General features: G+C 43.0%; 1 protein-coding gene across 7 annotated transcripts in view; it reads left to right on the top strand.

Annotated features, from left to right (window-relative positions):
- Positions 1-1,453: 1,453 nt before the first annotated feature.
- The window catches only part of LOC102697420 (serine-rich coiled-coil domain-containing protein 2), a 98,174-nt gene continuing 79,175 nt past the window's right edge, over positions 1,454-20,452 (top strand). For 5 of the 7 annotated variants that reach the window (XR_001478384.2, XR_001478383.2, XM_015346719.2 and 2 more), the window contains exon 1: positions 1,454-1,533. The gene's annotated coding sequence lies outside the window, so the exon portion shown is untranslated. Of the gene's footprint in view, positions 1,534-5,580; positions 6,574-15,797; positions 16,004-20,452 lie in introns of those variants that run through there. The other 2 variants (XM_015346720.2, XM_015346721.2) reach the window with 2 other exon arrangements.

Below are 20,452 nucleotides of genomic sequence, written 5' to 3'. Positions count from 1 at the left end.
AGATGAAAAAACTGCCGGTTCTTTCCCCATCGTTTTCCCCATCCCTTAAACACTTCCCAAGGAAGACAGGTTTGCTGGAGTATCCATGTGTTCAAACTGCCCAGTAAATCATAGTGTTCATGGACCTCTGCCAGCCACAGCAATGAGATCCATCCCCTCGCAACCAGAGCTTCTGTCTGTGAAGGCAGGGCTTACATTACCTGAACTGCAGCATGATCTTCCCTACCTGTGGTCTCTCATCATTTATTAATATTCTTAAAAAAGCTGGATTTTAGCTTCCCTTGCAAACTGCTCAGACTATTCATCAAATGAATCTGGATGAACCTTTTGTCTGTTAAGGTTCTTGGCAACACAAAGACCCAGTAGAATCTGTATAATATTTTGCTCCTGAGAAAAAGCCAGTTATGTTGATTTATCATTAAATCAACTGAAAATGAAAAACAAAAAGTATTTAAAAGACAACTATTTCCTCAGCTTTTTTCAGCCAAAGATCATAAAGTGTGTTTCATGGTTCAGTTGTCTTTTGCAGAGCACAATGTTAAAATAGTATTGCACAAAGACTATGACCTAGACCCTACTAGAGAGCCTGGATATTGCAGGTACTGTTTACCAGCAGAGTAACCACCTTGTAGTCTGCATTATAGCTCACTTCAGTTTATTGTCATATGCACAAGTGCAATGAATTGCTTATTTGCATGTATTCTCCAATACAAAGATATTAAATGAACCACCAAAAACATAAAAACAGAACAGCAGCAGCAACAACAACAATTTAAATAACATACAATTAAAAAACAAATATAGGTGTGGGTAGGGGTAAAGTTCAATAATCTGACAAGAAACTGTCTCTGAACCCGCTCTTAGAAACTAAGCAAGGCTGTATCTGATCATTACTTGGATGGGACAGTTCCAGCAAAAACTAAGTCACTACTGTGAGGGGTGTTGTTAGTCAAGTAGGTGGCACTCTTTCTTCCAGACTAGGATTTTGTTCCTACTGTAGACAATGTTCTACAGTAGTTTAGTGACCAGGAACTCTGTGCTTAAGGAGGTATCATCCATCTGATAAGACATTTAACCAAGATCCTGACTTTTATGACTCAGTAATAAAAGATCCCATGTTGCACTTTTGGCTTGTTCACTCTGGCCTTCTTAACATTCCCCTTAATTCATTCAGTTAAACTATTTCTCACCTGGATAGGTAAGGTGTGTAGTAGGGCTGCTGGTACATTTTAGCTGCTATGTGTCATCTAAGGGTTATATCAGGGGTGGCTGATATAGGTCCCTCATGCTGTGTAGTGGAATGCTATGAACTCTCTTACAGTATGATGAATTAGTCAAAATCTTAAATTGCGCAGGCAAGCAACTGATGATGTCACAGTACCAGAGTTGTGACATCACAGACATTTCCGTGGTGACAGGCTGAGATCACAGGGCATTTCAGAGTTGCTTCCCTTTTATTAGAAAAGTATATTGAAAAGTGACACCAGTGTGGCATGCAGGACTAGCAGGTATAAGGAAATGTAAATCTACCAGGTAGGTGCTGTTTCTGACCTGTTTGTAAATATGTTGATTTTTTTTATTAGGGAGAATGGAGTGTGTAGAGCTGAGACTGGAGGTGTTTCAGCTGCTGACAGCATCTGTGTTCAGCTTGCAGATGGACAGATGTTTTAGTACAGGACAAGGAGGGTACAAATCTGAAGCTGGAGAATGTAGTGGAATTTTCTTGTCAGTTCTGGAGATGTGCTTATAAAATGTAGTCAGTTACAGTTGCAAGTTATTCATGTTATTAGTTTTTAACCAATTAGTTGTGAAGAAGTTGCTACAAATTACTTTTATGAGGTGAAGTGTTATTTTAAAAGCAAGTACACACACAGCCAAATCTGTGGTACACAGCTTTGTTTTGGAAGGCTCTGCAAGGTGTTATTCCATTTTTACTGTTAATGACATAGTTGACCTGATCATTAGCTGAATTGGACCAGGTTAATTATTTTCAAAGGTCTCAATCATTTGATGATTTAAATAGACCTAGAAAACCTGCTTGGTTCTGGTCCTCAAGGATTAGAACCCTGCACCTATGACTTGACTGATTAGGTTTAAAAAATAACTTTAACTAAATCCTTTTTAAAAGAAATGTTCCAAAAACTGCTTGTTGGTTTAGCTTCTGCACAGACTTAGAAACCTATTCCTTTCCTTCACCACTGCTTTGTCACTTGTTCCAGATAGAGGAGAGGGACTATCCACAGGTATTTTCCTACTGGGGCAGCCCTAACCAGTGGTTGCTGTTCCAAAAGCCTCCAACAATTTAGATAATTGGCTGTTCATTACTTTACTTGCAATCCCAACTTAGTCGGACCTGCAGTGTGTATATGCCTGTGTGCTTTACAGTATAAAAAGTGACATGGATCTACAGAAGATTGTTGTCACTAAAGAAAAAGGAAATGCAGAGAGTGTTGGAAAGGATAAAAAGTTGGTAATCCCACGATGATTCAGTGAATGAATTCAATATCTATGTCACAGAAATTACTGTTGTAGTTCTCTATCATGCCTACATAGGGAAATGGCTGATATTAATTTGATATTGTAAGATATTGCCACCTTGTGGCTGCATAGAAAAAACACTAATAACACACTAGATTAAGGCAATATATGCAAAGGAGAATTAGACATTTAATTAGACAGTTCTACTTTCTGATATGGTGAAACAGTCAAATCTAACTTATATCCCATCATTCAGATCTATCTGTTGTGTTGTGGAAACAGCTTTAAAAATGAAATTTAGATAAAGCTACAGAACACGCTGTCCTAAGGAAAAAGCTGAATATACTTAAACGTTTTTCTACAAAAAAGTGTCCATCTACACAATTTCTACACTGTTATGCTGCTTTAAAAACATTTCAAAGCTACTTTCAGATTGTATTTGAGGAAATACAGGCTTTTATAAACAATATAGCAGCTAACAATAGCTTTGAATAGAGTTACATACTAGATTTAGTGCCTGATGTTGAAAGTAACATTTCAACATCTTTTTGTTCTTGGGAGGATAAAATAAATATTTTGCAAGGCTTTTTACAGGCTGTATTGATAGAAAAAATAGCTGTGAGAAGGACTCACTCTGCTTTTACAAATTATCCCTTACTGGATTGAAAATGTCTGTCTATGTCTTTACTCAGTACATTCTTCAGTTTCCCAATTTTGAGAAATAAACTCATCACACCTCCTGTCTTTTTCTGGGTCTCGGGTGGATAACATGGTTATTGACTGAAATACAAGAAATTCTCAAACAAACAAACTACTAAGACTGATAACTATTCACATTCAAAGAGCTTTATTGGTATGACTGATGAATTACAGCGTTGCCAAAGCAATAACAATCAGCAAAACATTTACAAACATTCAGGACAGTGACACAATATCATTATCCGAGTGCCTCATTCTCCATTTCCAGGGCACAGTAACAAAATGCACTTAATTACTGAGTGAAAGAACAGTCCGTTCAGTAGGTTGCACACTTCTGTGTCCCTGCGTGTTCTTGTCTGAAACAGTGCTGCGGCTCGTGAGCGTGTGTCTGCCTATGTCAGTGTGTGGCCTCTGGCTCAGTGTTTGAGCAGCAGAGGTTCAATGCCAGCAGACAGAGAACGCTGTAACAGCTTGCTTCATTTGCTGCAGTAAGACTAGCTTTCCCAGGGCTGGGGTGTTTGGACAGTTTATAAAACATTGGCTCAGAGGGGCTGAACCCTCATTGTCTCCTCTGCTTTCCTCCATGGCAGTCTATTTCCGTCCCACTTCCTTCCTTTATTGCACCAGATGGAAAATTGGCATTGCAGTCAGGTACCAGATATAAAACAACGCATAATACATTTAAGAGACGTCTACAAATAAGAGACATGCATGCAGAAAATGAAGAAAAACATGTTTTAGTGGCTTACGTATCCTTTATAATTAAGAAAAAAACAAATTGGATCTTCAGTGCATGAGATAGATACCTAAGATACATGATGCAAAAAATTAAAATATACAATCTGTTGTCCAGATTAAGCAGGTAATTAGCCATGGGAATAAAGGATAACTTAGTCCTATTGCACAAGTTAAATCTGGTATTCTAAATCAATGCTCTGGTAGAAGGACCTCACATTAATTGTGCAAGGGATGGTCATAACAGTCAGTGATTATATTGGCCTTCCTCACTATTTGTTTGAATATTTGTTCTTATTTTCTGTTTAGATTCCTCCCCCTCACAGCCCGTTTGTCAGCTTCTTCGGCTCTCTCTCCATCTCTAGTACACCTTCTCTGTCCTCGTCCTCTTCTCCCTCCTCTCTCTCTCCATCCTCTCTTTCTTCCTTCATCACTCCTCCCGCAGCGGTCAGGCAGGTGGATGAGGAGAGCGTTGCTTTTCCACCCTGCTCCTCAGCCAGTCTCAGGTTTCTGTCTGGATTAAATTTTCATGGGCCACGCATTCAGAGTTGCTCTCCCGGGCCAGACAGAATTAGCACACCAGAATGGAGGTTGCACTGAAGTGGAAAAACATGGCCAGTGCTTGCGTGCCAGCGAGCCTTTGAATAAGTGTTTTTGTGGAGAGTGGCTCTGTGAGGTTTGTGTGGAAGGGTGTCATGGGATGTATTATTCCACAGAGGACAGGGGAAATGGGGACAGATGCTGCTGGACTAGGTCTCCCTCATTTACTTCACCAAAAATTATCTTATTGTAGAAAGAGACAACTGAGTTTACAACAGAAGATAAAAACATATTTTATGTAATTGTTTGTTGAAAACATTACTAAGCAATAGGCTTACTGTATAGTAAATCTACATCATATTTACTGTTCGTGAGTTACACCAGGCCCGTAGGTGGAAAAAGGGCACGGCAAATTAATTATTTTCAGAGTTCAATCAGCAGTGAAGAATCACAGGGTTTATTAGATAAGTGGCTGATAATTATATAAGTGAAAAATAGAAAGAGGAATGGTGGACAGTTGAGATGCACAGGGGAAGCAGGCACGAAAGGGCAGACGGGTCTGAGGTGGAGTCAGGAAGGGGTGATGGGTGATTAATGGGTGGGAGAGTCTGGAAACTGGAACTAGAGGACTGTAAACTTGGGAAAAAAAAAAACATGATTAGTTCCTGTAAGACCTGGAGTTGATGCAGGAGCATTGGAGCTCATCTAGGCATCACAGCTTGCCCATAGTATGGATTGTGCTGATTTTTTTCCTCCACTAAATCATTGTTTAAGATTTGTTTTGCTAAATTACTCAAATGTTCTTTTCTAAGCCTGCATTTATAAATTTATTCTTGACCAGACTTGTAGACAGGCATCACTACATATTCTTTTTTACCAACAGTGAGTTTACATTTGATATAAAACAGGTTATTCTGTTTGTGTTCTTTATCAGAAACGCAATCGGGATTTAAAATGTTTTTTTTTTAGAATCAAATACTAATTTTCACGCCCATCCAGTGACTATCAAATATCTTCCGACTCTCCCGTGGCTCAAATTGCCGTATTGATCCCACCTCTTACACGTACACGCTCACTAAGGCGTGCGCGCTCACGTCTGAGGGCAGAGGGGCGGGGAATGTTATCGCGAGTGACGTCACTGTCAGCTGTGGCCGCGTGTGTCTCGGAGAAAGACCGGGGAGTCACCGGGAGAGAGAGAGAGAGTCTCACAGCGGTGCGAGAAAGAAGCAGAAAAAAGGCAGAATATTTGGTAGAGAAGAAGACCATAAGAGGCCTGTAAGACCCCTGAGACGTGTGGCCAGCAAAGCGGTGAAAACGGGGAGAGAGCTGTTGTTCTGAAATCGTCCAGGTGATTTTTCGGATGCTCCGCCCTAGTCGGGGGTGAGTGAAGCGAGAGAGAGAGGGGATGTTGGAATTGACAACACACCACACATCATCATCGCCGATTGCCCTCTGAGCGAGAACTGTTAACTCATTGGTTTCTGGGATCACCGGAAACCTTGGTTTCCACCCAGCGTGGCCGAGACAGTGGACCGTTCAGACTCATCCCTTGTGGTCGCTGTATCGTTTTGTGTGTTGAAACCACAGCTGGATCAAGCACTTGACGAGCTTGACCGTGTTTTTGCAAACGATCACCTCGCACACTGGGGCTGTTCCTGCTGGGGACTGCGTGATACAAAAACGGATTCGACCCCTAAGAAACACATTTTTGAAACTGTACCGTTGCTGGGTACGACCCATGGCGAGAAGGATATTGGCTACATCAGCCTACGACAACTGCTGTTATAACTGACGGAAGAGGATTGAATTGATCCAGTTGAAAAAGAAATATTACATCTCCCTTAGGTTCAGAAGGAAGCTGTGCCTGTGTTCTCAGTTTGTTTTATGTTATAGGGTGACTCACATAACCTTAACCTCATTGTGGACTATTTAGGCTTGTACAAGTCTTCTTACCTACCGGTATTTACTAACGACACTGCTGCTCGCTGCCCATGCTGTTTGGATAGCCGAGTCGTTTTCCTCTGGGCACAAAACACGCCGGTTCGTTTCTTCTGACTCATTGCACACCCTCTGCCTTTGGATTCAGCATGGCTGATAACATGACATCTGCCGTGCTTTAAGGTAAGACGCTCTGATTGTGGTTTTAGCAAAAACGACCTTGTCTTTTTAATTTAATGACAAATCCCAAACACACACCCGTATCACATTTTCCGTTTTCTTCTAAAACTCTCAGGAGTTCCTGGCTTGGGGCGCCCCTGGTGTTGCTGAGGGCGGTGACTTAACCCTACGAAGTCAGATTCTTTCTTTTTTTTATCACATTTATCATCAGGCGGCCCTCCGAGGTTTTGCAGAATCAGAAATCATTTTTTTTATACACTGTTCTCTGTGTCGCTTGCGCCTTTTTGTTCCCATCACAGATTCTTCAGAAGAGATAGGAAGGGAGTCAGTTATATGCGAGTTTAAGGTCTGTGAGAGCCCTGCGTGTGTGTGTGATTCCTGAAGCGGTGTGAGTGCAAGAAGGGCAGCGACGGCAGACGGAACAGCGCGCTCGGGCGGTGCGACGGCTAATCACACAGGTTGCGATTTCCGGAATGGCTGTCATTCTTATCGTAGATGAGTCGAATATTTTTATTTCATTCGTTATTGCCGCTGAGCCCTTATTGTAGCACGCAGTCAGGGGAAAGGTTCATGAAGGTGCAGCATCTTTAAGATGTGCTCTCCATCCCTTCCACTTCAGAAGGCCTAAGGGTCTCATGTCTTTAGCCTGTGAGTCCTAACGACGCAAGACGTGGGCCATTCTCCTTGTCACACTGTATCCCGCAGTGGCGCACTATGTGTGTTGTCTGCATTGTTTTCTTATTCTCATTAAACGTTCCTTGACATAACTCCCTTATCTGTGTATTTATTGGGTTTCTACAAAAAAAAAAATATCTGCAGACCAAGACTTGTAAAGGCCCAGGACAGCATTTGAGTACTGGCCTGCAAGACAGTTCACAGCCCGATGGGCAGGTGTGACTAAACTTTACACATCCATAGGCATAGGTGTTCACTCCCTTCCAGTGATGTCCCCTTTTGGTGCATAACAAATTATGTATACGCAGTTTTTAAACTGTGAACACATAAAGTGAAAATGTTTTAATGAAACTTGAAAGTTAGAACCGAAAACCTTTATGGGTATAAGAGGTCAAGTCAAAAACGACAAAATGCTGACTGCATAGTGCTGCACATGAAATGACCGTTTCGTTATTCATTAGTCACTGTGTGAGTAACAATGCAGATCAGGCGGGCTGTCTGTGGGCCAGGTGTTGTAATAATCCTTGTGCCAAAGAGGGTACATGGACCTCGGCACTGTTTTCAGCACTTTTCCCAAGAGCAAGGGAAGTCTGGGCTGTGTCCAGTAATTTTAGTCAATGAACAAATGAATGTATCAGTCAAATATTTTTACTCGGATCTTTGCAGTTTATCTATAAGAGCAAATTAATCAGTAAAGAATGCCAATGACTACAGATCGATGGTCTGAAATAGCACAACAGTGCTGCTTCTTTATGCAGTGAGTATGCAGTCATCTGTCTTATAGGCTGCACAGTGCTCCTGGACTAGGTCTGAATGCTGGGTTCCAGTAAATATTTGTATGCAATGTGATGTTATTAGGCTTTATGTGATTTTCCATCCTGTTCTTTAGCTCCGCAATGTGGTGGAAGCATAGAGGCATGGAATATGAAAACCAGCACACGCTGCATGCGGAGGATCTGTCCCGTTGTGTCGTGCCTTTCTGCTTGGAGCACAGCCTAGGTGTGAGTGTGTGCAGGGCCATCAGTGTCTGGCGCTGGGTGATGTCGGATGCCTGTGTGTTTTGTGTCGGCTCTTGTTTTAGGTCTGGGGTAGGTTACGACTCAGTATGATGCATTCTGTCTCAGGAGGCTGTTCAGTTTTTCTCATTTTTCATGAAATGACAGCACTCTGGTTTTTCGACACCTGGAGTCCAGGAGTTGTTGTGTCACGAGCCTGCTGATTGCTGATCGCTGTCAGGAGCAGAGAAGTGTGGTAGAATCAGAAAGTGGAATTAAAGCTGGGTGCTGTTTTTTAGAACCACAAATCACCGAAATAAATGACATAAAATGACAGGGCAGTAGAGGGAGGCACTGTAAAGCGAAGGTCTGTTTTCAGTGCTTGTCTTTTCAGCTGTTTTTTAATATAACAATATTAGAAAAAACAAAGAAAATAGTCAGAACAGCTGTGACTGCCAGACTGGAGTGGGCTGTTACAATTTCAGCTTTTTGATTCTTGCTTGGACTAGATGTTCTGGGGTGTCAGGTTGTGCAGGTTTAGGAAACAGAAGTAGAGCAGAGAGGTAAAAAAAAGTCTAATCCCTAATAAAAACTGTGTTGTGGCCTCTGTAAATGCATTCTTCCTCCCAGCACCGGTATCGGTTTCTTCATAAGCTGCCTGTTGCTGGGCACCAGCGGCTCTCCAGGACCCTTGCATGTTAGCAGGCCTTGCTTTGACAGGAAGGGGGATAGCCCCCTGTCCATCATCTCAGCAGTTAGATCCATTCCTGCATTTAAGAGCTGCAGACTTGTACACTTTGCACCTACAGATCGGGAAAGCAGCTCTGTTTTCCACAAACTTGCTAATGCAGATTTAGCAAAATAAGGTACTGAGCACAAAGTATTCAGCACCTGGTGTTGGCTCGAGTACAAGCGCTTTGCTATCTGCAAAGAACAGGTTTCAATCTCCCTCCTTCTGACTCTGTAAGCCCTTTTCAAAATCTAGCCCACCGCGCCACGGTCTGCTTTTGAGGCTCTACTCCCTTTGTTAGTGCTGGTAAAAAAACACAGCTCTGCATCCCTCATTCCTTCATAATAGATTTATGAGTCTGAGCTCAAAGAAGCTGAAAGCAAGTGGATCTGGGAGGTCCCAGTGGTGCATCTCTACTGCCTGGCTTTCTCTCTGGTGGAAAATAGGAATGCACAGGAAGAGATAAAAGCCCTTTGATATAATTATGGGGCTGTTATGGAGCCCACTGCTCTGGAGACTGACGGGCCTTGGGCTGCATTACACTCCCATTACACTGAGCCCCGACGTATCACAGTGACACACGGGCAGTTTAGCTGCAACTCAACACTGCTCAATGGAGAGGGCACAAACGCATCTTTCATTGTTGAAGCTATCAAGGATAACTGGGCGGTTTCACTCTTTGACTGGGTTCATGTATGGCAGGATTCTGCATAGAAGGAATGAACCCACTGTTCCACAATAGTAGTGCTATGGACGTTGTTAGAGGTACACTTCTAATAGAGTAGTCTTAAAGCTCTATTACACTACATACTGTAGCTATTCATTGTAGAGTGTGAATTTCCTAAATCCTCCTCCACTTTGCTGCACCCTTGAGGCTGGTGTTTATACAGAGGAAGTGCTGCAGTGTGTGTGTTAACAGACCGACCCAGTTAACGGGACTCTCTCTATCCACAGGGCCAGGCTGTAGCCCCTGCTGATCTCAACTCCCAGCGTTTCTTTTCCAGTCTCTAGTCCCATTCTGTCCGATTGTTTTCAGTTATAAGAAGAAAAAGGCTCCATTTTCTGTGGGGTAAAAAACAGATCTTGTTAATGTGTTAAAACTTTTCATTTTCCAGGCTGAAGTTTAAAACAATCTGATCTTGTCATACTTCACATTTTAATTTTGCTGTCCTTATTTTTGAAGTTGACATATTTAAATGGTATTCATTTCTGTAAGCAACTATAGAAACATAAAAGTTTGATGTATCTTATATAGTTAATAACATAGTCTTGCTGAGGATAGACAACCTTTTGTATGTGATGATTGTTTGAAAGTACCTGTGCTGCATCACTTTGTGTAGTTAAATCATGAGAGAGTAGTATCTTTGCAGTCTTTCTGTTGTGCACTTTATTACACACCTCTCACATTTATGTAACTGCAATTTGCCGAGGTTTTAATTGCATCATGGCAATGCTTGTAGCTGTCAGCGGGTAGAAAACAATTTAAAAGTTGGGAAGCTATCTGTTATGTTGGGTATTTAACAGGTTTAAATGAACAACTTGAGAAAAATGTGGTTAGTGTTCTTATGGTAATTTTTAAATCTAAAAATGTAGATGTCAAAAAGGGTGAGAGTACTAAAGGTATTTCCTTTTGTAATTTAAAATGTCTATTTTTTATCATCTACTCAACAAATTTGGGAATAGGGATTGAGCCTTTACTGTTTAGCTCGGCTACGACTACAGTCCTCGCGTAAGAAGAATGATTTGGTATAAACAAGCTCCTCCAGCCCACCTACCTATGAAGCTATTCATCTTTTGAGACTCCACAAACTGCACAACGGAGAGGCATCACTGATTGGAGGAGAGGCACACCATCTCGATGACATCACTGTAAGCTTGATGGGGTCACTGTATTGTTGGGAGCTGAGAGAACCTTAGCCCTCTAATTCCAGCTTTACTCCTGGCAATGATGACTGTGCCAGTTGTCACTGCTTTAGGAACCCCAGTTGCAGGCAGTCAGTGACATTACCCAGGCCCAATTTGTGATGGCTGTATCCTAGAGCCCAACCTGCACTTGGAGCACTTTCACTAGTTTAGCCTTTAAGGAGACTTATATCAAAAATGAAGTACAGGTTAATTGCACACCCAAAAGAAGAAAGAAGAGAAAACACAAAGTTTCTGCTGTGGATCTGCCTTTGAGCTATGAAGTTTCCCACTCAAACCTAATATGTAGGATGTTTATATTGAAGACTCCTTTCTGAAGATGACATTGTGCACTTGAATATGTCTCTAGCTGTACAGGTTTAGAACATTACAGTGAACTTCTAGTAAAGCGTTACTTCAGATAAGAACAGAACAGATAAAAAATCCAGTTGTTTTTCTACCCAGTAAGGAACCAGGAAATAATTAAACATTTTATTTTCTGCAGTTCATTCAAATATCTCTTAAAGAACAAACACACATAAAACTAGACTGCAAGTTGGCTTTCCCCTGATCTACATTTGCTTGTACAAAGGTGGACTTATTAGAAATGAAAAAAGGCCCACTGATCAAACTCTCTTTGGAGTGTCAGGGCTGACGCCTGAGAGTTTGTAGGCAGGCATGCTGAGTGTGGCTAACTCAAAGCCAGGGCAGGTCTGCTATTGCTTTAATCAGGGGGGGAATGTGATTAACAGTCTCACCACGCTTGTTAACGAGATTAATAATTAGCTGCGGGTAGCGTGCCCTGTTGCTGCCAGTTAGTCTTGCTGATCTCTTTAGAAAGCAGTGCTCAGCGAATCAGGTGTGTGCTCCAGACAGGGCCCAAGTGAGGGAGCTCTCTGTGAGTCCTGTGCAGTTTTCTTCTGTCCTGTGGCCGGAGCCTGCCTCAGCCTGCTCTGTTTGCGCGTCGCCTTGTGTGTTGCTGTGTTTTGATATCTGATAAATATACCACTCCCTTAGAAAACAAGCACATCTTGACCTAGGTCGAAACACGGTGAATTTATTGTTGCTTTATCATACTCTTTACCTTTGCTTGACTGTGGTTTCCTTTATTTGTGAGCCAGATATGAGTTTATATTTTCAAAAATGGAACAAAAAAAGAACAAACATTATATTAAAATTGTGTTACCCCTTTCTTACACTCAGTGGTTCTCACCTTTCTAAGTCTGCAATCAAAAGTGTCCTAAACAAACATCTGCCAGTGGTGTCAGGAGCACTGAACAATACAAATTTGGACTTCTTGGTGGCGACACTTCAAGCCTCCTCTGCCCCCACCCCTGACACCATGGAAGTGAGCAGCTGAAAGCTCTGTTTAAAGATCGTCAAGACAGGACAGGATTAGGTGATGTCAAGGGGAGAACTCGAGATGTTGCCAATGCAAAGGCAACATCTACTGAGCTGTTGTGAGTCTAGCCAACAAAATGTCTACCACTGCAGGAGGCCAAGATTAGAATCCTCCTAAAGCGAGTAGTAGGCGAGAGCAGGGAAGAGGGAAGATCCTTATTTAGTGTGGAGGAAACCTGTTTCTAAAATGAAACCAGCTCTGGACACTCCCAACATGTGTAGAACCATGTCCATAGTACCAGTACTACAATAGAGGACTACCGGAGTGGAAAACCATAGAACACTTACAGACCATGGTGTTCTTATGATTTTGTTATTAAATGTCATCTGCTTTATAAAGTTCTATTCCCTTGCCATAGATTCAGTCTGCACTGCTAGACTTTATTCTGCAGTCATGCCCGTATTCGCAGCACACCTTTTAATGTTGGTCTGCAAAGGTTAAACGAGTGGAGAGCTGCTGCTCTCTTGTGCTGTCACTGTCTGCGTAGCCAGGATTGCGGCTGACTGCTCGGGTCTGAGTTGACAACTTTAAACCGAAATTAGGGCTGCCTTCACCTTCTTCCCTTCTCCTTTCCTCTGACGTGTCATGTTAACCCTCCTCTCTGCATGCTATCAGAGTGTAATTATGGGTGTGTATTTTTCTGCCCCTGAGCTGTGTTATTCTAAAGCCTGGGTGTGGCTAGCTACTGTTTTAAGTGCTTGGGAATATTAAAGTAAGAAGAAGACTTGCAGGTGAATTCTTCAGCCTGGCCCCTCATCTTCTGCTTCACAGCACTTTGTTTTCACATGTTGCTATCTGAGGCAGACTCTGCATTAATCTCTGAGTTGAAAGTTCTGTGAGCTGTGAGGACAATGTGCACAATGAGGGAGGCTTGTCTTAATGCTGCATGTCTGCTATGGATATATTTTTTGATACTTCAGTTTAAATAAGGACTGAATGCAGATTTCTGCCTTGTTTCAGCAAAAACAAGTCTTTCTTTGCTGCCTGCATATTTGGCACTTGGTCAGACTGAAGATTTGCATTGCTTTGAGACTGGTGTAGAAAGAAGCTTCTGTAAACGTTTTGACCTGAGGGAACCTGTTTTTGTCCTTCTTCCTTAGTTCTATTCACTGCCTCACTTCCTCACCTCTGACCTCTGCCTCACTTTCCTCAACTTTCCCTTCTGCTTTAGCCTTTGGGGTCACACAGCCTCCTACTATGTTTGCAGATTGGGGAATCTTCAGTGATGTGAGTGATGTGCTCTGCAGGGCATTTTGAGGGGCAGCACCAGTTTCTCCATTGTGTGCGAGAGCTGTGTCAGAGCGAACTGCTAGAATGTGTTTTTCCAGTGCTCTGTGGGCGATGAGCAGTTTCCCCCAGCAACCCTGACCCCGTCTTCACCCCAGTGCTGGGGCCTCTCTGACCTCTTGATGTGTTAATCACAGTAAGCACCTCTCTGCTCCTGATGTTCTCACACACAGCCTGCAGCTCTGGGCCATTGACAGTCTTGGGATTCCTTGTGGTTCATGGCTTTAATGCAGTTTCAATAGCAAACAGCACTGCAATGCTAGTAAACTGATTTTCCTCTGCTGTGTTAGTTTTGTGCTGTGTGTGATTATTAGCTCATGGCAGTTTACCAATACATATTATAGTTTCCTGAAAACCCTTATCTTAGAGTTCAATTGGACACTTGAGGTAGAATTGTTTAGTGTGTAGCAAAATGGTAAACTTTGAATTTCTTTTCAGAGGATTGAGCATCTGAGGCTGTGTAGATGCAAATGGCGCCATCTCATTTGCAAATGTTCCTGTATACTGCAAATTCGACTGGGACCTCTGCTATTAACGCCACCGGAGAGTCCTGTGGTCATCATCACTACTTGGCTTTTGCTGTCTATCTGATATGGAGATGCTTTGCGTTATCCCATTTCAGGTCTTAAGAACTTCAGAATTTTAGCGAATAGAACTGGTAAAACAGAAAAGCAACATATTGAATGTATGTTTAATGTGCGAGTTAGGGCTAGAGCTAGGTTTGAGGTTAGGGTTAGGGATTGGATTTTGGATTAGGATCATAGTGCTAAGATTTGGGTTAGGTATAGGGATGGTACTAGAGTTAAGATCTGACTTTTACAGTTAAGGTTTTGGTTTAAGTCTAGATCCAAGCGAGGATTAACACTGGATATGAGTGTGGGGATAGATTTTTAGGTTTCAAAATAACTCTAAATCACAATACCCTGCTGTATAAATCTGTGTGAAAATCTTTTTTTTTTAGAAAAAAGTGGCAGCCAAATGAAATTAGTAATCAGTCAAAATGAGTATTACTATATCTCTGTAAAAACGGTGAGTGAGAGGAGCACTGTGGATTTCATGGGTTGTGCAGGATTGTCTTTCAGCTCATCCTGCTGTGTGAGCCAGTGCTCATTAGAGCAGGTGTGTCAGAGAAGCGTATACACTGCACCTCATCCCTGGGTCTCTGACAGACCTGTCTGGCATCGTTAATTTCCAGCCAGAACCAAAGTGAAATGTGTCACTTCTTGTAACAGTGACTTTAAATCATCTTGTGTGTGTTAAATATGTGCCTTGTCATGTTCCAAAACAGTAATTGAAGCCCTGAGCCTTGCCATTGTGAAAAGAGCAAAGTGAACACAGAGATGGTGTGGTTGTAGGAAGCACAGAATCCCCAGTTCAAACATGGGCAGCGACTGGTAGCTTGGCCCTGCATCTTGTGCAAGGATCTGTGTGTGCGGTCATTGGGAGGCAGATATTCACAGCGTGGGCTTGAAAATGTAGAAATGAAAAGCAAAGAAAGCTATGAGAAAACATGTTTGAACGAAGTACATAACCAAGAGTATTAGTGGAAGGGAGCAGTTGGCACCATTTCAAGTTTTGATGAGTTGCAGGTAAGCAGATGCTGGATATTTTTTTTTGTTACCTTTTTGAGTAAATGTGTACAGCGACCTTGCCTCCATTTGTTCCTCTTCTACAGCGCTGTTTACCCGTGAGCCCTGTTTCCATTCCTGTGGTCGGCTGCTCTGGTAGGTTCAGAGTTTCTGTGACAGGAAGAGGGAGCGTGTCTGCCTGTGACAGTGGCACAGGTGGCTGTCAGTCACGTGTCTGCCGCTCCGCCTGTGAGAGTTCAGCCTCTGCCTGGTGGTCGAGCTCAGGGACTGTCGCTGTCGCTCAAATGCTCCTGCTCAGCTGAGCTGGTCTCTGGCTGATGCACCTCTGGTTATGCTCCATAGTTTTTTTTCTGCAAAATATCTCATTTTTATATGATTTCTTTATGTTGACAGTGTATGTCAAACTCTTAGAGCATAGCTTTTAGTGAAACACTTATGTTCAGGTCATTTACTGCTTATGAGATGCACAGATTAAAAACAAATCCTCAGAATGATGTAACGTGCCTTTACAAATTTTATAGAGGACCTCACCTGTTTGTGTTCTTTATATTATCCCGTTTCATTGATGTTTATTGATGTTTGTTCATGAGTCAGAATATCACTTGTACCTGTTCTAAGAACGATTATCTCATTATTTGCGATGACAGGCAGAGGATTGCCAGCCACAGGCAGAAGCTGTTAGTATGTGTGAAGCAAGTAGCAGCCGTCAGATGGGGAGTGGCTCTTGCTGAAAAGCACATTGTGTGGCAGGAACAAAGCTTGCCGGCCTACTGAGAGCACAGAGCCTCCTTTCAAACCTGCAGCCCGCTTCCTGGTCTCTGAAACTCCTTTGTGGCGCTGACATTTGTCCTGGGTAATACGACCTCCTCATTCGCTCTCCTGCTGGGTCACTGCCCATGGAAAAATAAACGCAAAAAAAACAAAATGAGGAAAATGCCATTTAAATGCTCCATATGTTGTCTTTTAAACCTAAGAGTTTTGCATACTTCTGTAAACTTTGATGTCCGTATTTAAAACCTCAGTTGAGATACATAGGAGCAATACCACTTCAGCGTGCACAGCCTGTTGAGCAGAGGCCGGAATTCTTTGAGATCCAGTTTGTGAAATGCTGAGCTTCTTTTAAAGCGTTGTACAACTAGCTGTTTCTGCTGGGTGTCCGTCCAAAAGACTTTTGTAGATAAGTGCGCTCACTTTCACCTAGGACACTGGCTGTGACAGCCCCCATCTACTGTATATAAAGCCTAATAATCCCTGTCTGCTTTTACAACAGCCAGTGCTTCATCTTTTGTAATAACATTAGTGCTTACATTTGTATATGCTTGCCCTTTCAATTCACTAGTGAACCACTGCTGTGATGAGACAAGGAGAAGTACATACCTGGATGCAGTAACCTGTATTGGAAGTCCTGCATGTTTTCTAATAATTTATATAACTAAAAGACATAGTAGTCAAGTAGGTATGAACTTTGTGCTTTCTTTACTGCACTGTACTACCAGCATGGTAGGCTGTGTGTGGAATGCATTGCCTGTCCTGTTGGTCTCAATGACAGGCGATATACATGGAAGATTGATCGATAGATGTCCCTCATGAATCCCTGGTGAAAACTGTTCAATACTGGCTCATTATCCTCGACAGCCATTGAAGAATGTGCCATCACTGAAAGGCCCTTGTTCTTTAGCAGCTGTGGCTACTGTTTATGGTATTCATGTCTGTCCTCGGAGGGTATTGCTTTGGAAGAGCCTGGTCTCACTTACTTGTTGAAGAACAGGATAATATTAGAGAGCTGTAATTTTAACCATAATCTCCTTGTTTTTCTGGTCATGGTTAGCTTCCTGTAGCTTTACATTCACATTGCTTGCCTTGCACTGAGGATGTATCTCAAGTAGCTTCTCTGTCTTGAGTGGCTTTCAAGCAGCTGTGCCTTGTGCCGTTGCGGTATCGATTACAGCTTTATGGCGACACATGGCGTCTTTAGCTCAGGCTGGTGGAAGGAGGCTGCTGGTCCTGTACATTACTACGACTTAAAGAGCCGAGTCCAGCGCCCATCTTGACAACCACGTTCGGCTTGCCTCGTGTCATCAGGGTGCTCTCACCTGTGTGCTCTTCCCGTGTGCTCTGGGGGTCATCCCCAGCCCCCCCCACCCTAAGAAAACAAACATTCCTTCAGATTTCCAGGTTGATTGGTAAGATATGACAAAGGTGTATTAAATGCGCAGATGTGCGGTAGGGCAAATCGATGAACTGAGACGAGTGGTAAAGCTCAGCAAGCTCAATTTAATGCTTCACTTGCAGATTAAAGTGCACATGTGATGATGCGAAAGTTCTGTGTCTCACAGTGTAAAAGGGCCAGTGAAGCCAGTGAGCGGCTAGAAACAGCTGCTGCAAGGTCAGACAAGGAAGGTCTGTGCCACACTCTGCCGCAGGGACTGGGGCAGCAGCGATTGCGGTTCTGGGCTGTTTAACTGATCACCCTCCTCTCTTCAGTGGTTCGTGGTGTGGACAATGGCTCTTTGCTCCCCACAGAGTACAGGGACCTCTGGGTGTTACCAGTGTTGGAGAGGAATCTCTTTGTGCTGGCCACAGGCTATTCATTACACATTAGCCTCAGTTTTTAGTATTATGTAAAAATAGATCCACGTATGTTTCATGCTAAATTAAGCCATATTGGTAGACATTTCACAGCACAGCTTGTTTGCTTTTGCGCTCTTGAACAATTCAATCCTGCAACAAAACGTTTTGGAACAACATTAAGCTCAGATCGTCCCTGTGTTTCTCCCTGGTCGTGGGATGACACTTCCCACAGGAACACCCACACTCTCCTGATAGTTCTTCAAAAACAATGAGAGATTTGCACAGCTAGATTACTTTAGCTCTCCTGTTTAATGGCATTAAGAATATAAGAAAGGTTACAAACAAGAGGAGGCCCATCTAGTCTGTTTGGTAAATGCAGTGAATTGACCAAGGTCCTCATCCAGCTGTTTCTTGAAAGACGTCCGTGTATCAGCATCAGCAGCGTGGCTAGGCTGTTCTTATTTTTAAATGCACTTCCATGTAGGTTCCACTTGTGTCCTCTGGTTTGTGTTCCGGTGTTGTCTGGAGAAGTCTGTGTTTGCGCAGAGATGTGTGCCGGACTGGAAGGGCCTTCTTTCACCAGGTCGTCTTCATATTCCTCTCTCTTTTCTCTCCTTTCCTCCTCTCTATCTTCTCCATATTCCTCTCTTCTCTTGCCACTGTCTCTCCCTGTTGCTTCTGTGCTGTTCACCCCGGCCCCATGAAGGACTGAGTCATGCCACAGCTTTCGGTTATGTAACATTCTCTTTTTCACAAAAGAACATTGATTTGTTCTGGGCATTCAACCACAAATTGCAAGACAAACACAAGGCTTGCCTTCCAAAAACATTTTCTTTCCATCTAATATTTGTGAGTGGCCACTTATGTCTCTGCGGACCAAAGCCTCCGGGTTCTCTGAGGTCTCCGAGTGCTGCTCTCTGTGGCCGTGACGGACTGTAGCAAGTGCTGTATCATGCTCAAGGGGGCCTTAATTTAGAGCACTGCTGTATTAAACTGAGTGCTTCAAACATGGAACCACTGTTCTGCTTTTTCTACACCCTGTGGTAGAAATATAAACTGTTTGTATGAACCTCTGTTTTTAGACAAGCCATGATGTAATTGATGTGTTTGTCCTCTCGGTTTTGGTGCTTAGTGTTGTGTCATATACATATTGTTCTATTACGTCAAGGTAGCTTAGATAGATGCCTCAATAGGGGACAATTCTGTTGCTTCTTTCATGAATTGAAGCACTGAGCACCGAGACGGAGATGTGTGCAGTTCAGTAATATTGTTGATATTTGACTTTCCCCAGGATGTAGGCTAATGCTTATTAAGAGAGTGCTGTGTGGTTCGTTGCGGTTTTGCGGCTCTGTGCCGCATATCCGACTCAATCTGAGAAAGCTGGGCTCCCCGCAGGGAGAACAGATTGCCATGCAGATCCCCCTCCCTCAGGTCAGAGAGCTGTATCTTTGTTCCCCAGAATGCTCTGAAGACCCCAACAACAAGGGCAGGTGACAGATGGTGTTTGGAAGTTTTAACTTCCGGTCGTAATTCAAAAATGTTGACTTGCACATTTGTGCGTGTGCGCAGTTTGCATTATATGAGGGGTGCACTCAGTCCTCTTTCAAACTCAGCGTGTCCACCGCCTTGTCACCACTGTGCTCTGCCTCAGAAGAGAACATGCCTGTAATAGATCTTCTCTACCCAAAGGAGTTGATCAGACCCCCTTTGAACAGCAATTTGATCAGTTTAAGGCTTTATAAGCTTGCAGACTCTTACATAAGTCAACACCAGGAGCATGATATTTCAAGACCTGCCTTGTTATAGATGCATTTGCACACTTAGACTTGAGAAGTTAAAATACAGCTCAGGCTTTTGATTTTCTGCTTGGTCGGTAGGCCTATATTTTGTAGAGTAATGTTTTTTTCCCCGTGTAACACTGCTTACATATGTATTAGATCAAGAATGGCATCGGATTGTCTCCAGTTGTGCTGTATGGCCAGATCTGCGCTGTATGTTAGTGTTGGCCTTATGTGTGCAATCAGAGTTGGAAAGGGGTGGTGTTTGAGGGGTTGTTTTGTGGGGAATGCCTAAAATCAAAGGGCACCAGGCTGGCGAGCGTTCCAAAACCCCAAGGCTCGTCAGTCAGTGCTCTCTTCATTTTAGGAGGCACATCACAAGGCCCATTTTGGTCTGCAGCTCATTGATCAAAACATCTTTTTTTAACTCGGGGAGCACAAAGAATCCACTTACAGGAACATTAGAAAAGCTAGGGGTTATCTGATGGAGATGTGTGGTATGACTTCACACGCGGTAGAGCTGGGTGACAGGAGACCAGGCGTTGCAAAACGGGCACACTGATCTAGATCCTAGATTCATTTAATGTATTCTAGGAAAATAGAACAGTACATCTCATGGGCATGTACCATGATGGGAAAGAAGGGGTTTCATGGCCCAGGTCACACAGGGTCTTTCATTGTGCATCTTTGTCAGTCCCTGTGGTTTGGCTGTTGTTCCGGTGTCCCTGTGTGTGAGTTCTAGCTGTTGTGGTTAAATGAAGGCTCAGCCATGAACTTGAGGGGGCGAGCCAGATGTGTATATGAGACTATATGATATGAGACTAATTGCACAGCAATGTGATCCCTCTATTTTCTAAGTTATAGAGGTTTAGTAGCCATCAAAGCTTGTGAACAATCTCTTGTGAAAGAGATTTGTGGTACCATACAAATAACCAAATAACCTGGATAGGTTC

The sequence above is a fragment of the Lepisosteus oculatus genome, chromosome 4 (assembly GCF_040954835.1).
Source record: "Lepisosteus oculatus isolate fLepOcu1 chromosome 4, fLepOcu1.hap2, whole genome shotgun sequence".
In the NCBI taxonomy this organism is placed as follows: Eukaryota; Metazoa; Chordata; class Actinopteri; order Semionotiformes; family Lepisosteidae; genus Lepisosteus; species Lepisosteus oculatus.
This window is presented reverse-complemented; position numbering and strand designations above follow the sequence as displayed.